Genomic DNA, 20,085 nt, shown 5'->3' on the forward strand with positions numbered 1-20,085 from the left:
TCAGAAGCGCTTCTTTGCCGCCTTTGTAGTGTAAATCTGGCATTGGTTGTGTAAAGACGCTTATTGACGAAAAAATTGAAAAGCAGGGTGTTCTTCGTGAATGGCCCTTTAAATGCAATACATTATATTCAGTAAAGCACATAGCCTACTCAATAAAATAACATGCAAGCAACACATTTCCACAGTTAGTATTTAAACAATTAACTGTAAATTTAAAATAAATATAAAATCTATCTCGCTGGTATTTGAATTAAAAACCATGCATTATTAAAATTGCATTATACTGCGATACTTTCTGTGACCAACAGATGGAGTTATGAACTCATATTTACTGTACACTCCGCTTTTAGTTCAACAACTTCATATACAGTAGGCAGCCTATAGTCACACACATATTTTTATTTAATAATACTACAAATGATCATTCTCTTAGTTTCCAGTCAATGTGTGTGAGCCTAACCACGTGACGCACTGTATTAGGCCTATATATATTTTTTTGTCCTATGCACTGTATAATAAGATGATAATGGGTATAATTTATAAGTTATAAAGATGGCATTTGCATGCATATGCATTCAAAAAGCCATGCAGACATCAAGTTACAGTTTTAACACCCAATTCCTGCCTATTAGGAACAAAGTGCGCTTAATTTAATATTTAGAGGAAGGATGAAGCAAACAAAAAGCCTAACCCAAAGCAATGCATGTGACAAAACACGGTGGAGCAGATGGTGTTCGTGGAGGAGGAGGAGGAACATCGAAGCTCTGGCTCTCTGCTGCTCTCAGATCAGTTCAGTCTGAGATACATCAACATCCAGGAGAAACTGGAGTCTGTGTGTGTCTGTGGAATCGCGGATCTATGGCACAGGGACAGGACAGACTTTCAGGATGATGTGAAAGAGGGGATGTAATGCTCTTTTCAGACTCTTCACTTCAGACTCAACTTGGAACATTATATGCGCAACTTGTTTTGATTGCTGGGGATTTTCACCATGGCTTTCCTGTGGCTCTTTCTGCTGATCAGAGGAAATGTGTGATCACTTGCACATAATATACAGCTGAACAGAAGCGAAGTTTCACATGTAAGTAGATTCCTTTTATTACCATTTCTTCATCTCGCGACTGCTTTTTTGTTTAAAAAGTTTCTAATTCTTTTATAGCTGATCATCTGCTACTGAAAGTCTCTGGTTGTAATAAAACACGCCACGAATCAGATTCGAAAGGAAACATGCGAATCATTTGTAGTCGTGCGTTTAAAATGCATTGCTTTCTGGTTTTGTTCAATGACAACTGTATTATTTTATGATTTATAAAGATTTATATTTTTTGACGGATGATTGCGACGCTGTTGATTTCTAATAACGCAATTAAGTCAGAAATATATTTCTTAGCGTTATATTTTAACAATATGCATGCCAAGCATGCTTGTTTAGTCACATCAGATCCGATTTCTGTTATTCTGAACGCTGTCAGTTCATGTGTGTGTGTGTGTGTGTGTGGTTTACATGAATATGAACAGGTGTGTGTGAGCGGCGCTGTTTTATTTCTGCGTCTCGCTCGTGCAGGCTGTTTTTAAGACTAATGGCAAGTTTAAAGTAGTTAAACTTTTAAAAAGCATGTAATATGTTGTAATACTAGCTGTTTTAAACCTAAGACGAAACACTCGCTCCTTTAAAGGTCCGCGCAGAAATCCTCGCGCTCTTGTCCAAGGTGCTGAAAACACACCGAGATCAGAAATTAGGGGGAAAAAAAACAATCTCACATCCTTTTACATGTCTAATTCGACTAAAGTATGAGTCACAGACATGATCGTGAATTCTTGTTGGTAAAAACGAAGGTAAACCGCTGATAGGAACAACAACAGCACTAAGACAACCCCAAAAATGATTACGAAATAATAATGATATCTAAAAATCAAATAATTATCATCAAATGTGTTATACAATTCATGTTTGTTAAAATGAATTATTATTATAAATATTACTAAACTAAAAGCTACATTCTGTTCCTACCTTAAAAATAATACTTTCCGTTTGTGCAACATGACGTCACAGATATTAAATCATATCTTCACTGAATATATAAATAAATAGCCTTCACATACTTTTGACATAAAGCTAGTTCATGCTCTCAATGTTGTTTTCTGCAGTGCATTCCAAAGTACATACAGCAATAAGACTGAAATCATTATTTTGCTGAAATTACACATAACAGTATTTATTTTAACCACATCCACTCTGGGGACCCACCGGTGGGTCCAATATTGCATATGCCTAATTCTCAAAAAATCAAAATAACAGCTGAAGTGGTTAAACAAGTTCTTTGTATAATATGATATATGAGAGCTCTCTCTGTGTGTGTGTGTGTGTGTGTGTGTGAGTGAGCTGTGGATACACAAAGGAAGTGATCTTCACAGAAACAGCAATGCTTGATGTGATAATTCTGTATTTCTTCAAAAAAAGCCTGTGTTAATCTTCACTGATTATGATGAACAGGGAGTCATCTGTCATATTGTCAGCTGATGAAGGATGACCTCTTGGGATCTTGCTCTCGTATGTTCTGATTGGCTGTGGTTGACAGGCCGGCACTGTGATTAAAAAGACTATTGCTGTTTGAATTGATCCAGACTCTGGACCGGATCAACCAGGAAAGAGTTAATATGAGTAAAACAATAATGCTTAAAGGAATAGTTCACCCAAAATTGAAAATTTGCTGAGAATTTACTCACATTCAGGCCATCGGAGATACAGATGAGTTTCATTCTCCATCATATTTGGAGAAATGTAGCATTGCTTCAGTGTCTCAGCAATGGATGTGAATGGGTGCCGTCAGAATGCAAGTCCAAACAGCTGTTAAAAACATCACAATAATCCACAGCACTCCAGTCCATCAGTTCACATCTGGAGAAGACAAAAGCTGGAACAGCATTAAGATGCTTTTAACTCAAATATGAATCTATAATCCATAATAACACTTCCTCCAGTGAAAAAGTGTTCTGGTCTGAATCAGGAGAGAAATCTGCACAGATCAAGCATCGTTTAAACAGCTCTAAACAAATCTGTATAATAATAATAATAATAATTATGACAGGAGTATAAGTCGCATCAGAGAGATGACAGGAGATGGAAGAGTTATTATGGATTATCAGCTGTTTGGACTCTCATTTTGACGGCACCCATTCCCTGCAGAGCATCCATAGATGAGAGACTAATGAAATGCTACATTTCTCCAAATCTGATGAAGAAACAAACTCATCCTAATCTCGGATGACCTGAGGGTGAGCACATATTTGCTAATTTTCACATTTGGGTGAACTATTCCTTTAAAAATCCTGTTTTATTTGTCTTGATGTTTAGAGAAGTACTGATCGTAACGCTGGATGCTGTGCGACTGTAGCAGCAGCGCTGACCTTGTAATCATTATTTGTTTTCCAACTCATAATTCATTTGTGACTAGTGGCCTGTGGCCTCATCTATTCTCATCTAAGCAATCTGAGACAGTTTTTGTCTCCTGTGTGGACGCACACTTGACAACGCTGTTGTTTCTTTCACACTTTGTTTCTTTCATAACCCAGCTTGACTTCAGTGTCCACTTTATTCTGCTATTATGAAAACAATGACAAGCAATGTTTCATTTTGACATAATTTGGTCAGAACCTGGATCTCTGAGCTCTTCTGCACAATGGGGGAGAGTTGAACACGTCTCTCATTAGATCAGCACAGAGCGAAGCCATTAGACGGACGCAGGTTTGAAACTATACATCAGCGCTTCTGTTGGTCAGCACTGCTGGTTTGACCTAATGATAAACTGTTATCAGCTGCTGGGGGTCCAGAGGTTGTATAAGCTGTCAGCAGATCTCTCTTCATCCCAGATATACAGGGGAAATACAGAATCGGAGCAATTAATGAATAAGTGATAAGATGGTTTGCAATATAGCTTAAACATATATTCTTGAATTTTCTTTAGCTTAAAAAAAAAATAAAAAAAATAAAATATATATTTTTTCCTAGTTCAAAATGTTTTAAAAATCTTGTCAAAATTATGTATATTGGAAAAAATATAAGTACCGTATTTTCCGGACTATAAGTCGCACTTTTTTTCATAGTTTGTCTGGTCCTGCGACTTATAGTCAGGCGTGACTTATTTATCAAAATTAATTTGACATGAACCAAGAGAAATGAACCAAGAGAAAACATTACCGTCTCCAGCCACGAGAGGGCGCTCTATGCTGCTCAGTTCTCCTGTAGTCTACACTGAAGACATAGAGCGCCCTCTCGCGGCTGGAGACGGTAATGTTTTCTCTTGGTTCTAAATAAATGCGACTTATAGTCCAGTCCGACTTATATATTATGTTTTTTTCTTCATCATGATGTATTTTTGGACTTATGCGACTTATACTCAGGTGCGACTCATAGTCCGAAAAATACGGTAGTTACTGAGATTTATAATTCTATTATAAATTATGTTATAAGTAATTACTTTGAAATGTATCTCATAATATATTAGAAATAATATATGCATAATATATATATATAATATTACATTTTCAGCCTTTTGGGGGAAAATAAACATTTAAATCTGCATATAAAATATCTTTTTCTTAATGTCATAAAAAAATATATTTTTTGCAAGCAGGCAAATATAAGTAGTTTAGGCAATTTAGTATGTTAACATAAATAATAAATAACAATATATATATTTATATTTATACATTCCGAATGAAAATGATTATGATATATCATATCATATATAATATTAAATATATTTTATATGTATTTTATTATATATATATATATATAAATTCTGATAATTTTTCACAGTTCAAAACACTTGTTAAAATTAAATGTGGTTAGGGTTAAATCTAGTCAGTTGACCCTTTTATCAAACACTTATGCCAATTATGCCGTAGTGACGTTTGTCCCTATTCTTCCCAGATTCTTCCCAAGAATGTGTCATATTTTACCCCAAAATCTTAATAAATAAATCACTTATAATTAAATAAAGAGTTCAGCCTCTTTGAGGACCATTACGATTATTGGCATCGTTTTCATTAAATCTCATTATAATGAAAATTAGAAATAAATTAATGGGTAAAGATCCTTACAATGAGGTTCCGTTAGTCAACAATGCGTTAACTACTAATTACTAACGAGCAATGCATTTGTTACAGTGTTAATCATTGTTCATAAAAATACAACTATTCGTTGTTTGTTCATACTAGCTCAGGTCAGTTCAATAATATTAACAGATGCTTTTGATTTAAATAATTTATTAATATAAACTAAGATTTATAAATCCTTTAGAGTTTTTTTTTTCATTGTTACTTCATTATGACTAATGCAAACATAAAAGTGTAACTTTTGATTTTAATAATGTCTCTAATAATCTAAGATTAATAAAGTGCTTTTCATGGTGAGTTTATGTTAACTAAATGAATGAATGAATGAATGCAAATATACTTTATAAGTTGCTTTTTTTTATTTATTCAGATTTATAAAAAATGTAAATAAATAAAAAGATGAGTAATGAGAATTGCAGAAATCGAAATTCATGATAAAAATAATGCAAATGATTAATCAAGGTGAAAAACCTTTTTTTTTTCATGCAAAAAAAATATTTGTCTTTTTTTTCTGTTGATTTTGGGTGAAAGATAACCCACACATCTCCATACACAGCAGAAGTTGTGTATCTCCATCATGTCGCATAACAGCAGATGTTGAGCTACTGGTTTGAACTGTCCTTGAACCCTCTGCGTTTCTTCCCGACTGAACTCAAGGAAAAAGGTTAACGCTCATCTTTGGCATAAAAAGATTTGTAGCGTTGCTCCTATCAATCACCTTTACAAGGTTGCAAAGGTTATGCTGCAATCCGTGTCACAGTGAAACAGCATACTGTCTTTAATGGGCCGTCTTAGAGAAAATACAGCGAGCCATTAGTGTAATGCAGTGATAGCTGCATAATGCGATCATCTGCGTAACAGGAACTTGAGCAATGCATGATTCATGTCTCATATTGAGAGAACTCGACTGTGGTTTAATGCGTCGAGTCATGCTGCGGGCGACAATCGAGCCGTTTCATAAGGACAATCTGAAACTCTTATGACTATTTGCGGCAGGTATATCATTACAAATGACCCCATGCAGGTCAGTTTCACTGCATCTGTTGAGATAATGTAGGATCATTAAGATGTGTCTCCAGTATTTTCACGATATTACAAGAAAAAATATCTAATTTCTTTACTGTGATGCAGAAAAACAATGGTATATCACTTGTAATAATTTCTATTTAATGATGTATTCATTCATTATGGCAATATTTTTGATTGACTTCACTGTATACTGGTTTAACCATTTAAGAATCACTTAAATTGTGGCAGAAATAATTAAATATTTTCACGACAAATTGAATAAATGCATGAATAAAACGTAGTTAAAAATCTTTTTCTTTTTACTGTGATGCACAATTTCTTTTTTGTGGAAATGATAATTACAAATTATTATTATTTAATTATAATAATGATTATTATTGCATAATCACTTAAATCGTGGAAATAATAATTGCAAATTAATAATTTATGAAGGCAGTATTTATTATATTACTTTGATTTATACCGGTTTAATCAAAAATAATTACTGTATAACACAATCACCTAAATTGTGGCATTTTTAATAATAATTTAATAATTTATTATAGCAATATCTGTTATGAAACCTCTTTATAATACCTGTATAATACCTGATTTTATACTAATAAATAAGTAATGCATTACAGAATTATTGAGAAGCAGCATTGAAGAAAAAGCAAAATGGACACATTTTTAAAAATTGCATGATTTTCCTAATGCAAAATATATAATATTCTCATTTTTGTACTGAAATGAAACAATAAACATGTATTCATCCATGCATGCCAAAAATATTTTTTGAAGATTATTTGAGTGTTTTACAAAAAAATTAAGTTTTTATTTGCCGAATTTACTAGCAGATTTTGAGCAGAAATTATTTCTGCAACAATTTTCTTTGGTGTACATGAAACTTTCTTTTTCTTTTTCTTGAATCTTTCATCTGGTCATACCTGCATCATTAAAAGTACCCAGCACACTTTTTTAAATGACTGCATGCATCATCAGCATCAGAGATACAAGGGCGGCATGCACTCAGAATGGAGAGTTTGGAAGGACCCTTAATGCACTGAACTCCTCAGATTGGTTTAAGACCTGCTTTTGTGTTGAGCTATTATTGGCAAACAGTTCAGATGCATTCACACATCCATTCTGGCAGCCATCGGGTGCTCATTGGCCAATGCTCAGAACAAAACAAGCATCACACTTTACGTTCTTCTACAGTCCAGTTGCATGTTACTGCTTTCCGTTTTTAAACAAAGCTTGAGGGCTTTAGCCTGGCAGACATTGATACCACAGTCTTAAACTTTGACAAAAATAGTGCAATGATGAATGCATATGGTTGCTGTGGATCTTAAAAGGATCTAATTTTACAAATTAAGGCCTCAAATGATCTTACATTGGTGCAGTCTTACATTCATAAAGGAGTAATGTTGCATGCACTGCAAAGAACACATCCCTTTCTCAGTGTTTTCAAGATACATTTACAGTATTGTGAGCACATATGTGTCAATGGGATATGAAAACGTATTTTGTGTTTCAACAACATATAGAAATGTTAGCTATAATTTAGAAGTTAATTTAAAGATTGCATTATGTGCAAAAAAGAAAATTTTAATTATTAAATATATTTATTTAAAGAAAGATGAATTTGTCCAGTAACCACTGTTTAATTAAAAAGTTTTTTTATGCTTAGTTTTTCTGTCCTGCTGTACCGAAACTGAATCATCATATTTGTACAAATAAATTTCCTTATTCTAGTTAAAAATGACAAATAAATAATTGATTAATTTATTATGGGAATATTTGTTATTTTGCCCAGTTTAAGTAAACATATTAATTTTATTTTATTTTATTTTATTTTATTTTATTTTGTTTTATTTTATTTTATTTTATTTTATTTTATTTTATTTTATTTTATTTTATTTTATTTTATTTTATTTTATTTTTTTTTATTTTTTTTATTTTTATTTGTAAAATGACTTAGAAATTAATGGAGATCTGTTGGAAGTTATATTTTCAACCTGTTGCTAATACAACTCAAAAAAGGTCCCGGACTTTTAAATTTTTTTAAATCAATGTATTGTGTTCAATTTATCAATTTATTCAACCCTGCAGAAACCCTGGTGTGTACACGTGTTTGTGTTTGTCCGTACACATGTATGCGTGTCGGAAAGGCGAGAGAAAGAAGCAATTACGACGAGTCTGTTTGCACGGTATTCATTCGAGTCATTAAAACCCAAGGCATTCATTTAGCATGATTTCAAAGCACCATTGTTTACTAATTGTTCTTAGAAACCTATTCCATCGCACTGATCACGTCAGGTCTTTCAGACAATCAAACAAACCCAGACAGGTGGAGGCACAGAGGGAGAAAAGGCCCAGATGATGCAGGTCATCCCAGCCAATGAGAATAATTACAGCTTCATTATTCGCAGCAGGCAGCAAGCGACACAGTGTTGAAGGCAAAGCTCAAATAAGACTAATCTAAGTGGGTCGCCGCAATCCGACGTGCTCCTGGGGTGAGAAAATCAATGCAAAAATTATTAAACTGATCAGGATTGTGCCATTTCGGGATGAAGCTGTGAAAAGTGGGATTGATGTTCACAACCTTTTTTTCTCCTTCCTCCTTCCTTTGGTAGAAGGGTAAGAATATCCAACGTTAATATAATCCCACCCGACTGATAATGTGATAATAGTTAGTAAATGACTACTAAACTTGGTGAATTGTCTCACAAGCCACATTTTTCTTTAGCCTCTAGAGCCAGAGGAAATCACACAAGCCATTACAGTGATTCACAGGCCTTCATTTAATGAAGACAATAACAAATAGGCTCACAAGTGAGTTGTATTTTTCTTTATCACATTACAGGAAGATCATAATGCCCCCAGGAATGGGAGAATCGAGCAGTACTCTCAAACTGAACTGAGCTCGTGTGGCTGGGAAAGTTATACTTAGGATACCTAGAATCATGCTCCAAAAATTGTTAAACTAACTACAGAAAAGTAGGTCATTCTGGAATGTTTCTCAACAGTATCTGGCTTGAAGAGAGTTGGTATATTTGGATTATTATTATTCCTATTATTCATTTAACTCACTGTGTGTGTGTGTGTGTGTGTTTATTATTATTTATAATATTTGTATACATATTTTATATTGTCAAGTGATCTCCCAGAAATCATTATAATATGCTGCTTTGTTGCTCTATTATTATTTATTATTGGTGATCAATTATTAATTATGATTCTTATTACTACTGATGTTGAAAATAGCTTGTGCTGCTTAATATATATATATATATATATATTTTAGAAACAGAATTTATAAAATATAAGTTCAATGAACAGCTTTTATTTATTGGAAATATATATTATGTCTTTACTTCAACTTTTGAACAATTTTTATGCATCTTTGCACAATAAAAGTATTGAATTCTTTCTTTATGGTATTTATTAATGAATGGTAATGTCTAACGGTTTCCACAAAAAAGCAGCACAACTGTTTTCAACATGGATAATAATCAGAAATGTTTCTTGAGCAGTAAATCATCATATTATTCTGATTTCTGAAGATCATGTGACACTGAAGACTGGAGGAATGATGCTGAAAATACAGCTGCACAGAAATAAATGACAGTTTACTATATATTGACAATTTTACTGTATTCATTCATTTTTATTATCAAATAAATGCAGTTTTAGTGAGCAGAAAAGACCTAACCCCACACTTTTAATGTAGGCTACAGTATATATATATATATATATATCCAAGAGCCAATTCTGAACATAAGATTCAAGATTTATGTCTCAGAGTGCCAGGACTCAGGGAAGTTAAATGGCTTGTGAACACCATTCTATGTTGACTTTATTATGAAAGTAATTTATAGTCCTGCTGTCATTAAAAAAGGATAGGCAGACAAAGTAAAACCACAAAACCATGTGCTGAACACACAAACAGAAGATCCCAGAAGTAGTGTACTATGACCTCTTTGGAGTGAAATTGAATTGTGTGCCAGTGCAATAATACACTTAATGAGAGAAAGATTGAGTGAGTGAGCTGATCTTAAAGGAGAACAGCAGCTCCATACAGATACTAAGCACACACCTTTTATTTGGAGCGGGATGGGAGGGTACACTGGAGAAACACATGGATAATTATATGTCTACTTAAAATTCCTTTTGAGAGCGGTATTATTTACCATGTTTTTACCCAAAATAGGATGGATTTGCAAATGAACACATGTAATGTCTGTTTCATTCATACTGGATGAAAGTGTTAAGTATGCAGGAAACATAAAAACGGGTTAAAACATATGAACAATATGCTAAAATACTCTAGTGATGTGTTAATACATCAGAAATGTGCTAAAAGATACTAGAAACATTATAACAACGTGTTTACTTACTAGAAACATGCTAGCAATGTATTTAAACATGCAAGAAACATTATAATGTTACAACATGCTAACAATGTCTTAAAACGTTCTAATAATGGTGTTAAAACATGCCCTTCAAAGTGTATAAACATGCAAGAAACATAACTATTAATGCATGCTAGCAATGTGCTAAAACATGCTAGTAATGTGTTATAGAATGCTAGCAATGTGTTATAACATGACAGAAACATTTAAATGTTACAACATGTTAGCAATGTGCCAAAACATTATATTAATGTGTTAAAACATGCCTGCAAAGTGATAAAACATGCAAGAAACATAACTGTTAATGCATGCTAGAAATTTGCTAAAACATCCTAGTAATGTGTTATAAGATGCTAGCAATGTGTTATAACATGAAAGAAACATTTAAATGTTACAACTGTTAGCAATGTGCCAAAACAATCTATTAATGTGTTAAAACATGCCTGCAAAGTGTTAAAACATTCAAGAAACATAACTGTTAATGCATGCTAGAAATGTGCTAAATCATGCTACTAATGTGTTATAAGATGCTACCAATGTGTTATAACATGAAAGAAACATTTAAATGTTACAACATGTTAGCAATGTGCCAAAACATTCTATTAATGTGTTAAAACTTGCCTGCAAAGTGTTAAAACATGCAAGAAACATAACTGTTAATGCATGCTAGAAATGTGCTAAAACATGCTAGTAATGTGTTATAAGATGCTAGCTATGTGTTATAACATGAAAGAAACATTTAAATGTTACAACATGTTAGCAATGTGCCAAAAAAGTCTATTAATGTGTTAAAACATGCCTGCAAAGTGTTAAAACATGCAAGAAACATAATTGGTTAATGCATGCTAGCAATGTGCTAAAACATGCTAGTAATGTGTTATAGAATGCCAGCAATGTGTTATAACATGAAAGAAACATTTAAATGTTATAAAATGTTGGCAATGTGCCAAAACATTCTATTAATGTGTTAAAACATGCCTGCAAAGTGTTAAAACATGCAAGAAACATAATTGGTTAATGCATGCTAGCAGTGTGCTAAAACATGCTAGTAATGTAGATATGATACTGGATCTGAATGAACTGATAAGGCAGGCTCGCTCGGCTTATTTTTCCAATCTTATTTCAGGTAATAAGAAAAAACCTAAGGTCTTGTTTGACACCATCGAAAATCTAACTGCACCTTCAGCTCCTCTTGTGCCTGTGTACACTCATGAGGACTGTAACAACTTTTTGTCGTTTTTTGTGAACAAAGTACAAGACATTAGGGCCAGTGTTAAAGTTCCCATAATCACTGTGTGTTCTACTGAATTTTCAATGGTGTTGTCTTGGTCGTCCTTCACTCCTGTCAGCCTACAGGAGGTGAAGACCTTAATAGGAAATATGAAACCGTCTTCAAGCCCTGCTGATATTGTCCCAACACCTCTATTGTTGAAAATGTTTGATATTGTTGGCCCCTGTATGGTAAAAATAATTAACCTGTCACTTGCATCTGGCTCAGTCCCCAACTACTTCAAACACGCTGTGGTAAACCCGATCCTTAAAAAGCCGAATCTTGACCCCTCAGAACCTCATAACTATAGGCCCATATCAAAACTTCCATTTATTTCAAAAATTTTGGAAAAAGTGGTGGCAAGCCAGCTGACCTCCTTTATGGAGCAGCACAACTTGTTTGATATTTTTCAATCTGGTTTTAGAAAATTGCACTCCACTGAAACAGCTCTTATTAAAGTCTCTAGTGATGTGATGATGGCAGCGGACACTGGTCGCTACACTGTACTTGTACTTCTCGATTTGACTTCCGCTTTTGACACGGTAGATCACAGTATACTGATCAAACGGCTTCACAATGAGATGGGACTATCTGGATCTGTCCTCCAGTGGTTCTCTTCCTATATTCATGACAGAACCTTTAATGTCGCTATAAACAATGTACAGTCAGATGTGACCAATTTGACCTGCGGAGTGGCACAAGGGTCAGTTTTGGGCCCTATTTTGTTTTTACTGTACATTTTGCCACTTGGTCATATTATGGGTTGTTTTAAGGATGTTTCATATCATCTCTATGCCGACGATGTCCAGTTGTACTGTTCTTTCAATGATGCTGAGTTCCATCGTTTATCACTGTTTTTAGAGTGTGTGTCCTCCATCAAAGACTGGCTGGCCTCTAACTTTCTGCAGATAAATGCAAGTAAAACTGAAACACTGATCTTTGCTCCAGACCACAAGATCCCGCTGATCAAACAGCACCTTGGCTCTCTTGGCTCTTCTGTTAAATCCAGCCTCAGAAACCTGGGGGTTGTGTTTGACCAGGCCATGTCTTTGGAGATACACTCAAAACAGCTTGTCCGAAACTGCTTTTATCACCTTAGGAATATCTCTAAAATACGCAAAATGTTGTCAAAGAAGGATCTGGAAATTATTATTCATGCTTTTATATCAACTAGACTTGATTATTGCAACTCTGTTTTTACCTTCTTGAATAAGTCAGCCTTGAACGAACTGCAAATGGTTCAAAATTCTGCTGCTAGACTTCTAACTGGTGCCCCCAGAAGGTCTCATATCACTCCCGTTTTATTAGCTCTCCATTGGCTCCCTGTAAAATTCAGGATTGATTTTAAGATTTTAGTGTTGACTTAAAGGGCATTAAACAGTCAGGCCCCACAATACATCAAGGACCTTTTGACCCCGTACTCCTCAAGCCGCACTCTTCGGTCCTCTGGCCAGAACCTGCTTATGGTCCCAAAAACTCGCTATAAGACCCGAGGGGACCTGTCTTTTCAGTCTGTTGCCCCCAGACTGTGGAATGCCCTGCCTCTGTCTCTGCGTCTGGCAGACTCTGTTGTCTCTTTTAAAAAAGATTTGAAGACTTGTTTATTTAAGAAAGCTTTTGGTTGATGGGTTTTTTCAGTAGTGTTACTTTGATTTGACTTATGTATATACATTTTTATTGTTTTGTTCTACTTTTCTTGTGTACAGCACTTTGTGATTTTATCTGTGAAAAGCGCTTTAGAAATAAACTTTACTTACTTACTTACTTACTAATGTGTTATAGAATGCCAGCAATGTGTTATAACATGAAATAAACATTTAAATGTTACAACATGTTAGCAATGGGCCAAAACATTCTGTTAATGTGTTAAAACATGCCAGCAAAGCGTTAAAACATGCAAGAAACATAATTGGTTAATGCATGCTAGCAATGTGCTAAAACATGCTAGTAATGTGTTATAAGATGCTAGCAATGTGTTATAACATGAAAGAAACATTTAAATGTTACAACATGTTAGCAGTGTGCCAAAAAAGTATATTAATGTGTTAAAACATGCCTGCAAAGTGTTAAAACATGCAAGAAACATAATTGGTTAATGCATGCTAGCAATGTGCTAAAACATGCTAGTAATGTGTTATAGAATGCCAGCAATGTGTTATAACATGAAAGAAACATTTAAATGTTACAACATGTTGGCAATGTGCCAAAACATTCTATTAATGTGTTAAAACATGCCTGCAAAGCGTTAAAACATGCAAGAAACATAATTGGTTAATGCATGCTAGCAATGTGATAAAACATGCTAGTAATGTGTTATAAGATGCTAGCAATGTGTTATAACATGAAAGAAACATTTAAATGTTACAACATGTTAGCAATGTGCCAAAAAATTCTATTAATGTGTTAAAACATGCATGCAAAGTGTTAAAACATGCAAGAAACATAATTGGTTAATGCATGCTAGCAGTGTGCTAAAACAGGCCAGTAATGTGTTATAAAATGCCAGCAATGTGTTATAACATGAAATAAACATTTAAATGTTACAACATGTTAGCAATGTGCCAAAACATTCTATTAATGTGTTAAAACATGCCTGTAAAGCGTTAAAACATGCAAGAAACATAATTGGTTAATGCATGCTAGCAATGTGCTAAAACATGCTAGTAATGTGTTATAAGATGCTAGCAATGTGTTATAACATGAAAGAAACATTTAAATGTTACAACATGTTAGCAGTGTGCCAAAAAAGTATATTAATGTGTTAAAACATGCCTGCAAAGTGTTAAAACATGCAAGAAACATAATTGGTTAATGCATGCTAGCAATGTGCTAAAACATGCTAGTAATGTGTTATAGAATGCCAGCAATGTGTTATAACATGAAAGAAACATTTAAATGTTACAACATGTTGGCAATGTGCCAAAACATTCTATTAATGTGTTAAAACATGCCTCCAAAGCGTTAAAACATGCAAGAAACATAATTGGTTAATGCATGCTAACAATGTGATAAAACATGCTAGTAATGTGTTATAAGATGCTAGCAATGTGTTATAACATGAAAGAAACATTTAAATGTTACAACATGTTAGCAATGTGCCAAAAAATTAATGTGTTAAAACATGCCTGCAAAGTGTTAAAACATGCAAGAAACATAATTGGTTGATGCATGCTAGCAATGTGCTAAAACATGCTAGTAATGTGTTATAGAATGCCAGCAATGTGTTATAACATGAAATAAACATTTAAATGTTACAACATGTTAGCAATGTGCCAAAACATTCTATTATTGTGTTAAAACATGCCTGCAAAGCGTTAAAACATGCAAGAAACATAATTGGTTAATGCATGCTAACAATGTGCTAAAACATGCTAGTAATGTGTTATAAGATGCTAGCAATGTGTTATAACATGAAAGAAACATTTAAATGTTACAACATGTTAGCAGTGTGCCAAAAAAGTATATTAATGTGTTAAAACATGCCTGCAAAGTGTTAAAACATGCAAGAAACATAATTGGTTAATGCATGCTAGCAATGTGCTAAAACATGCTAGTAATGTGTTATAGAATGCCAGCAATGTGTTATAACATGAAAGAAACATTTAAATGTTACAACATGTTGGCAATGTGCCAAAACATTCTATTAATGTGTTAAAACATGCCTGCAAAGCGTTAAAACATGCAAAAAACATAATTGGTTAATGCATGCTAGCAATGTGATAAAACATGCTAGTAATGTGTTATAAGATGCTAGCAATGTGTTATAACATGAAAGAAACATTTAAATGTTACAACATGTTAGCAATGTGCCAAAAATTAATGTGTTAAAACATCCCTGCAAAGTGTTAAAACATGCAAGAAACATAATTGGTTGATGCATGCTAGCAATGTGCTAAAACATGCTAGTAATGTGTTATAGAATGCCAGCAATGTGTTATAACATGAAATAAACATTTAAATGTTAAAACATGTTAGCAATGTGCCAAAACATTCTATTAATGTGTTAAAACATGCCTGCAAAGTGTTAAAACATGCAAGAAACATAATTGGTCAATGCATGCTAGCAATGTGCTAAAACATGCTAGTAATGTGTTGATATGTAAGTAAAGTGTTAAATATGCAAGAAACCATATAACAATGTGTTAAACATGCCAGTAGAGAATTAAAGCATTTGAGAAATATCTTATATTAATATTTCTTTGCTTCAGTAAGCGTCCTGTCTGTAAGTGAAAGAAAAAAAAAAGAGAAATTGCCCAGTGTGTCCATTTTATTCTAGCCAAAGCCACTTGAGCGCATCACATTTGAACTTCTAAGCTCACAAGGAACTTCCCATGAGGACCTGAAGGCAGCAAGCGAGTGAACCAGGAAGCCCTTGAGTCTAAATCACAGCTGAGACCACAGCAAGTGTCTTTAGCAACCACGCGATTGTTTTTTAGCTGTCACAGCCTTCCTGCATTTGTGTCTGTGTTTAGCTGCGGTCTAATGGGGTCTTTAATAATATTGTGAGTTTGAGTTGTCAGCTGTAGTGGTCTGGGAATGCAGTGTGTGTGAGAGAGTCATCACGTTCCTCGCAGGTCGCGGTCTGACCCATGGTGAGCCCATAAGCTCTGGAAGAGGGAGGGTGAGCACTGTCCTAGTTTGAAAGTGACAGCTGACCCATGGAAAGCTGACGATGGGCAGAAAGAACACCAGTCATGTGGAGGTCTGAGGCAGGTATACGGCCAGAGTGCAAGGCAAAACCCTTCTGCTGGGTGCCACACCACATTGAGTTTTACAGAGCTAATGCATTGTGGTCGACTTTACATGTCATTCAGATGGTCTCTTCCAGTCTAAGTGGGTGGTTCTTAAAATAAAAACTAATATTTTAAATCAAATTGTGCTAAAACATGTTTACAAAGTGTTAAAAATGTAAGAAACAGGATTAATCACGTTAAGAACATGCAAAAACAATAGCAATGGGCTAAAACTGCTAACAATGTGTTAGTAACATGCTTAAACATGCTATCAATGTGCTAAAACAACAGCAATGTGCTAAAAATGCTAACAACATGTAAAAAAAGTTACAAATATGCTTGATCATGTTAACAACATGCTAAAACAATATCAATGTGCTAAAACATGTTTACAACAACTTAAAAGAATGTTAAAAACAAGCTTAAACATGTTACCGACATACTAAAACAATAGCATTGTGCTAAAACATGTTAACAGCATGTTACAACATGTAAGAAACATGCTTAAACACGGTAGAAGTGTTGTAAAACATGCTTAAAACATGTCGGAAACATGCTTAAACATGGTAGAAGTGTTGTAAAACATGCTTAAAACATGTCGGAAACATGCTTAAACATGGTAGAAGTGTTGTAAAACATGCTTACAGTGTGTCAGAAGCATGCTTAAACATGCTAGCAATACATTAAAACAATATTGTGTTGAAATATGCAAACAACATGTCAAAAATGCTAGAAACATGCTTCATCATGCTACAAAAATGCTGAAAAGATTTTTTAAATGATACTAAGCTTTAAGACAATTGAGTCATAAAGTTGTGACCGTCTCATGATAGTGACTCAGTCCTAGCCAAAAAGCTTCTGGATTCGTCTGCAATCAAGCACAGTCACTCAACGTGACACGCCTTCGACCCTCAGGATTTCATTTGTACCTCAAGTAGGAGCTTAAAACGGCTGTCAGAGATGATGACAGGCTACACCCACGTCTCAATCGCCCGCTTCTCGCTAACAGCCAGCCTTTAAATGCTAATCAGTGTATTAATCACTAATTGCTTCCCCACGCATGCAGACGGCTGTTCCCCTGGAAGGTGAGGGTTTGATTGACAGCAGGTTCAGTGGGCCGCTGTAATCACGGTGGGGGGGGGGCGGGGGGGTTCGCATTCCTCTCACAGTTAGCATGCTAGCAACACGCTAATGACGAGTGTGCTGAAATCAATACGCCCACTGAAATCAGACTCAAGTGACTCCTCGGCTCCAGCAGGCATCTCTTAGGATGAGTTTTGCTGGTGTTTGTAAAATGTCGAGGCTGAGGGGTGAAACCTGAAGTGCGCCGTCGTTATGATTAATCACGTGCCGAAATTACTTTTGGAAAAGAACTCATCGGAAACATCCATTTTCCCTCAGCACTTTCCCCTTAGAAACAAAAAAAACATGAATGCATGCGGATATATGCATGGCTTGTCTACAAATCATCATTACTGTAATGGATGGCGCAGATAATGCGCGAAATATAGTCAATGCGTTCAACGCACATAATGCAATGTCAGTGATTCGGTTGTTTTTTTTCCCTTGCATTGACTTTTATTTTTTTCAGTATTACTTTTTATTAATATTTAATGCTTAATTCAGTTTGTGAATTGCTGTTTCTTTGCTAAATGTACTAGACATTTCTGAGTAAAATTGTCTTTCAAAAATGTCCTTTAAGAAAAAGAAAATATTAAAAAGTTTTTATTTAGGGGCTGTAAAAATACAGAAGTGCTCAGTGCAAAGACAAAAAGTTTCTGATATTGCATCATCACCATCACGTCAACTTTTAATTCAATGTAAATGAACTGAAGTGAATTGAGTTTAACATTTAATAAACATTTTAAAATACAATTTGGTATAGAAACGATTTTAACCCAGAAATTGCTAGTAAGTTACAACGAAATGACAAGTAACATTGAAATAGTTGTGAAATTTTAAAATAGATGCTACACACACTCAAATAATCACATTTTTTAAATATAGTAAGCACACACATATATATATATATATATATATATATATATATATATATATATATATATATATGTACTTATATATTATTTTACTCTAAGGAATTGAAAAAAACACATACATGGTAGTACAGTAGAAGTACAAATAAAAAACTCAATAGAAGCATGTTTGCGGTCATGCTTTCAAATAGTAATACTGTGGTACTGAATGATTACCATGTAGATACTGAAAGATACTGAAGCAATACCAAGGTAGAACCACAGTGCATTTTCAAAAAACATGGTATATAGTAATACTATGGTACTTTGCGTAGGTTTAATCTATGGATCTCTTTAGAGGCATGTGAATTTAAGCTCAGATGCTCATTTACTGATGCATGCTGTAGGATTGGGTTGGCTGCTGAGAAATACCTGTTGAATATGTTCACAGCAAAAATAAAGTGTGCTTTACATCGCTGTGCTACCAGACACGAAATCTGATCGTGTGAACATGATGCTCGAGCAGAAAGCTATTACCTGGTTTACTGTGTCCTCACTTAACAACTATAAGCTTTCATTTCACCTTGATTTGTACAATACTCACCCATGTAAAGCTGTGTGTTACACGGGGAGTTATTCAGGGCTCTGATGCAATGCTGTCCGGTGATTTATAAGAGCCTGGATGAGACACAACACATGCATGACTCCGTTTGACAGTAAGTGCTTCACAGAGAGTCAGGGGTCTCGACGAATGACGGCAACATCAATGTGTCTGAAATGAACAGATGAATGCGACATTCTGAGATGATGCTGTGTGAGTCTTGACAAATAATGAAATACAGGCAGAATAATGAGATTGAAAATTGCAATGTTCAGTTTTGGTGTGGTTTTTGAGAAAAATGGGTCACGACTTGTAAATGTTGAAATCCGTTCATCAAATGCACTACGAGTTGCTTTGGAGAAAAGCACCTGGCAAATGCATTAATGTTAATGTATTCAGATGCGTATTTTTGAATAATTGAATCAGTGAAAGAATCATTGAATCAGAGATTTAAAATTTCTGTAGTAGTGTTATTTTTATATTTTGAATTAACCTCTATTTTTATATTTTCAGTTTTCATTTTCATTCAGTTACATTTTAGTAATTTTGTTATTATTATTATTAGTATTATATAATTAAAATATGAACAAAATCTATTTTAAATATTTATAAAAATTATATTTGTACCTATTAAATATAAATGTTAAACCTAAATATTAATAATTAGGTTTAATTTATTTTTATGTTTTAGTTTATGCACAAACAAACACACACACATACACTAAATCTCATATAAAAATATTATTAAACCTAAATATCACTATTTAGTTGTAATGTATTTTTATTTCATATTTATATATTATATTTATATTTATTTGTATAATATATATATATATATATTTATTTATTTCTAAAATATATTTTATATATATTTATAAATACATAAAATATATTATAAATATTGTAAATAATAATAATAATAATGTAAATATTTAGAATAAATATAAAATAAAAATACTATTAAACC

At 33.9% G+C, this 20,085-nt stretch overlaps 1 protein-coding gene across 1 annotated transcript in view; it reads left to right on the plus strand.

Moving 5' to 3' along the window:
• The first annotated feature begins 725 nt into the window (after positions 1 to 725).
• Positions 726 to 20,085, plus strand: part of LOC132124455 (sodium channel protein type 4 subunit alpha-like) — a 156,122-nt gene continuing 136,762 nt past the window's right edge. The window contains exon 1 of the mRNA XM_059535461.1: positions 726 to 1,081. The gene's annotated coding sequence lies outside the window, so the exon portion shown is untranslated. The remainder of the gene's footprint in view (positions 1,082 to 20,085) is intronic.

This window comes from Carassius carassius, chromosome 42 (genome assembly GCF_963082965.1).
Source record: "Carassius carassius chromosome 42, fCarCar2.1, whole genome shotgun sequence".
In the NCBI taxonomy this organism is placed as follows: Eukaryota; Metazoa; Chordata; class Actinopteri; order Cypriniformes; family Cyprinidae; genus Carassius; species Carassius carassius.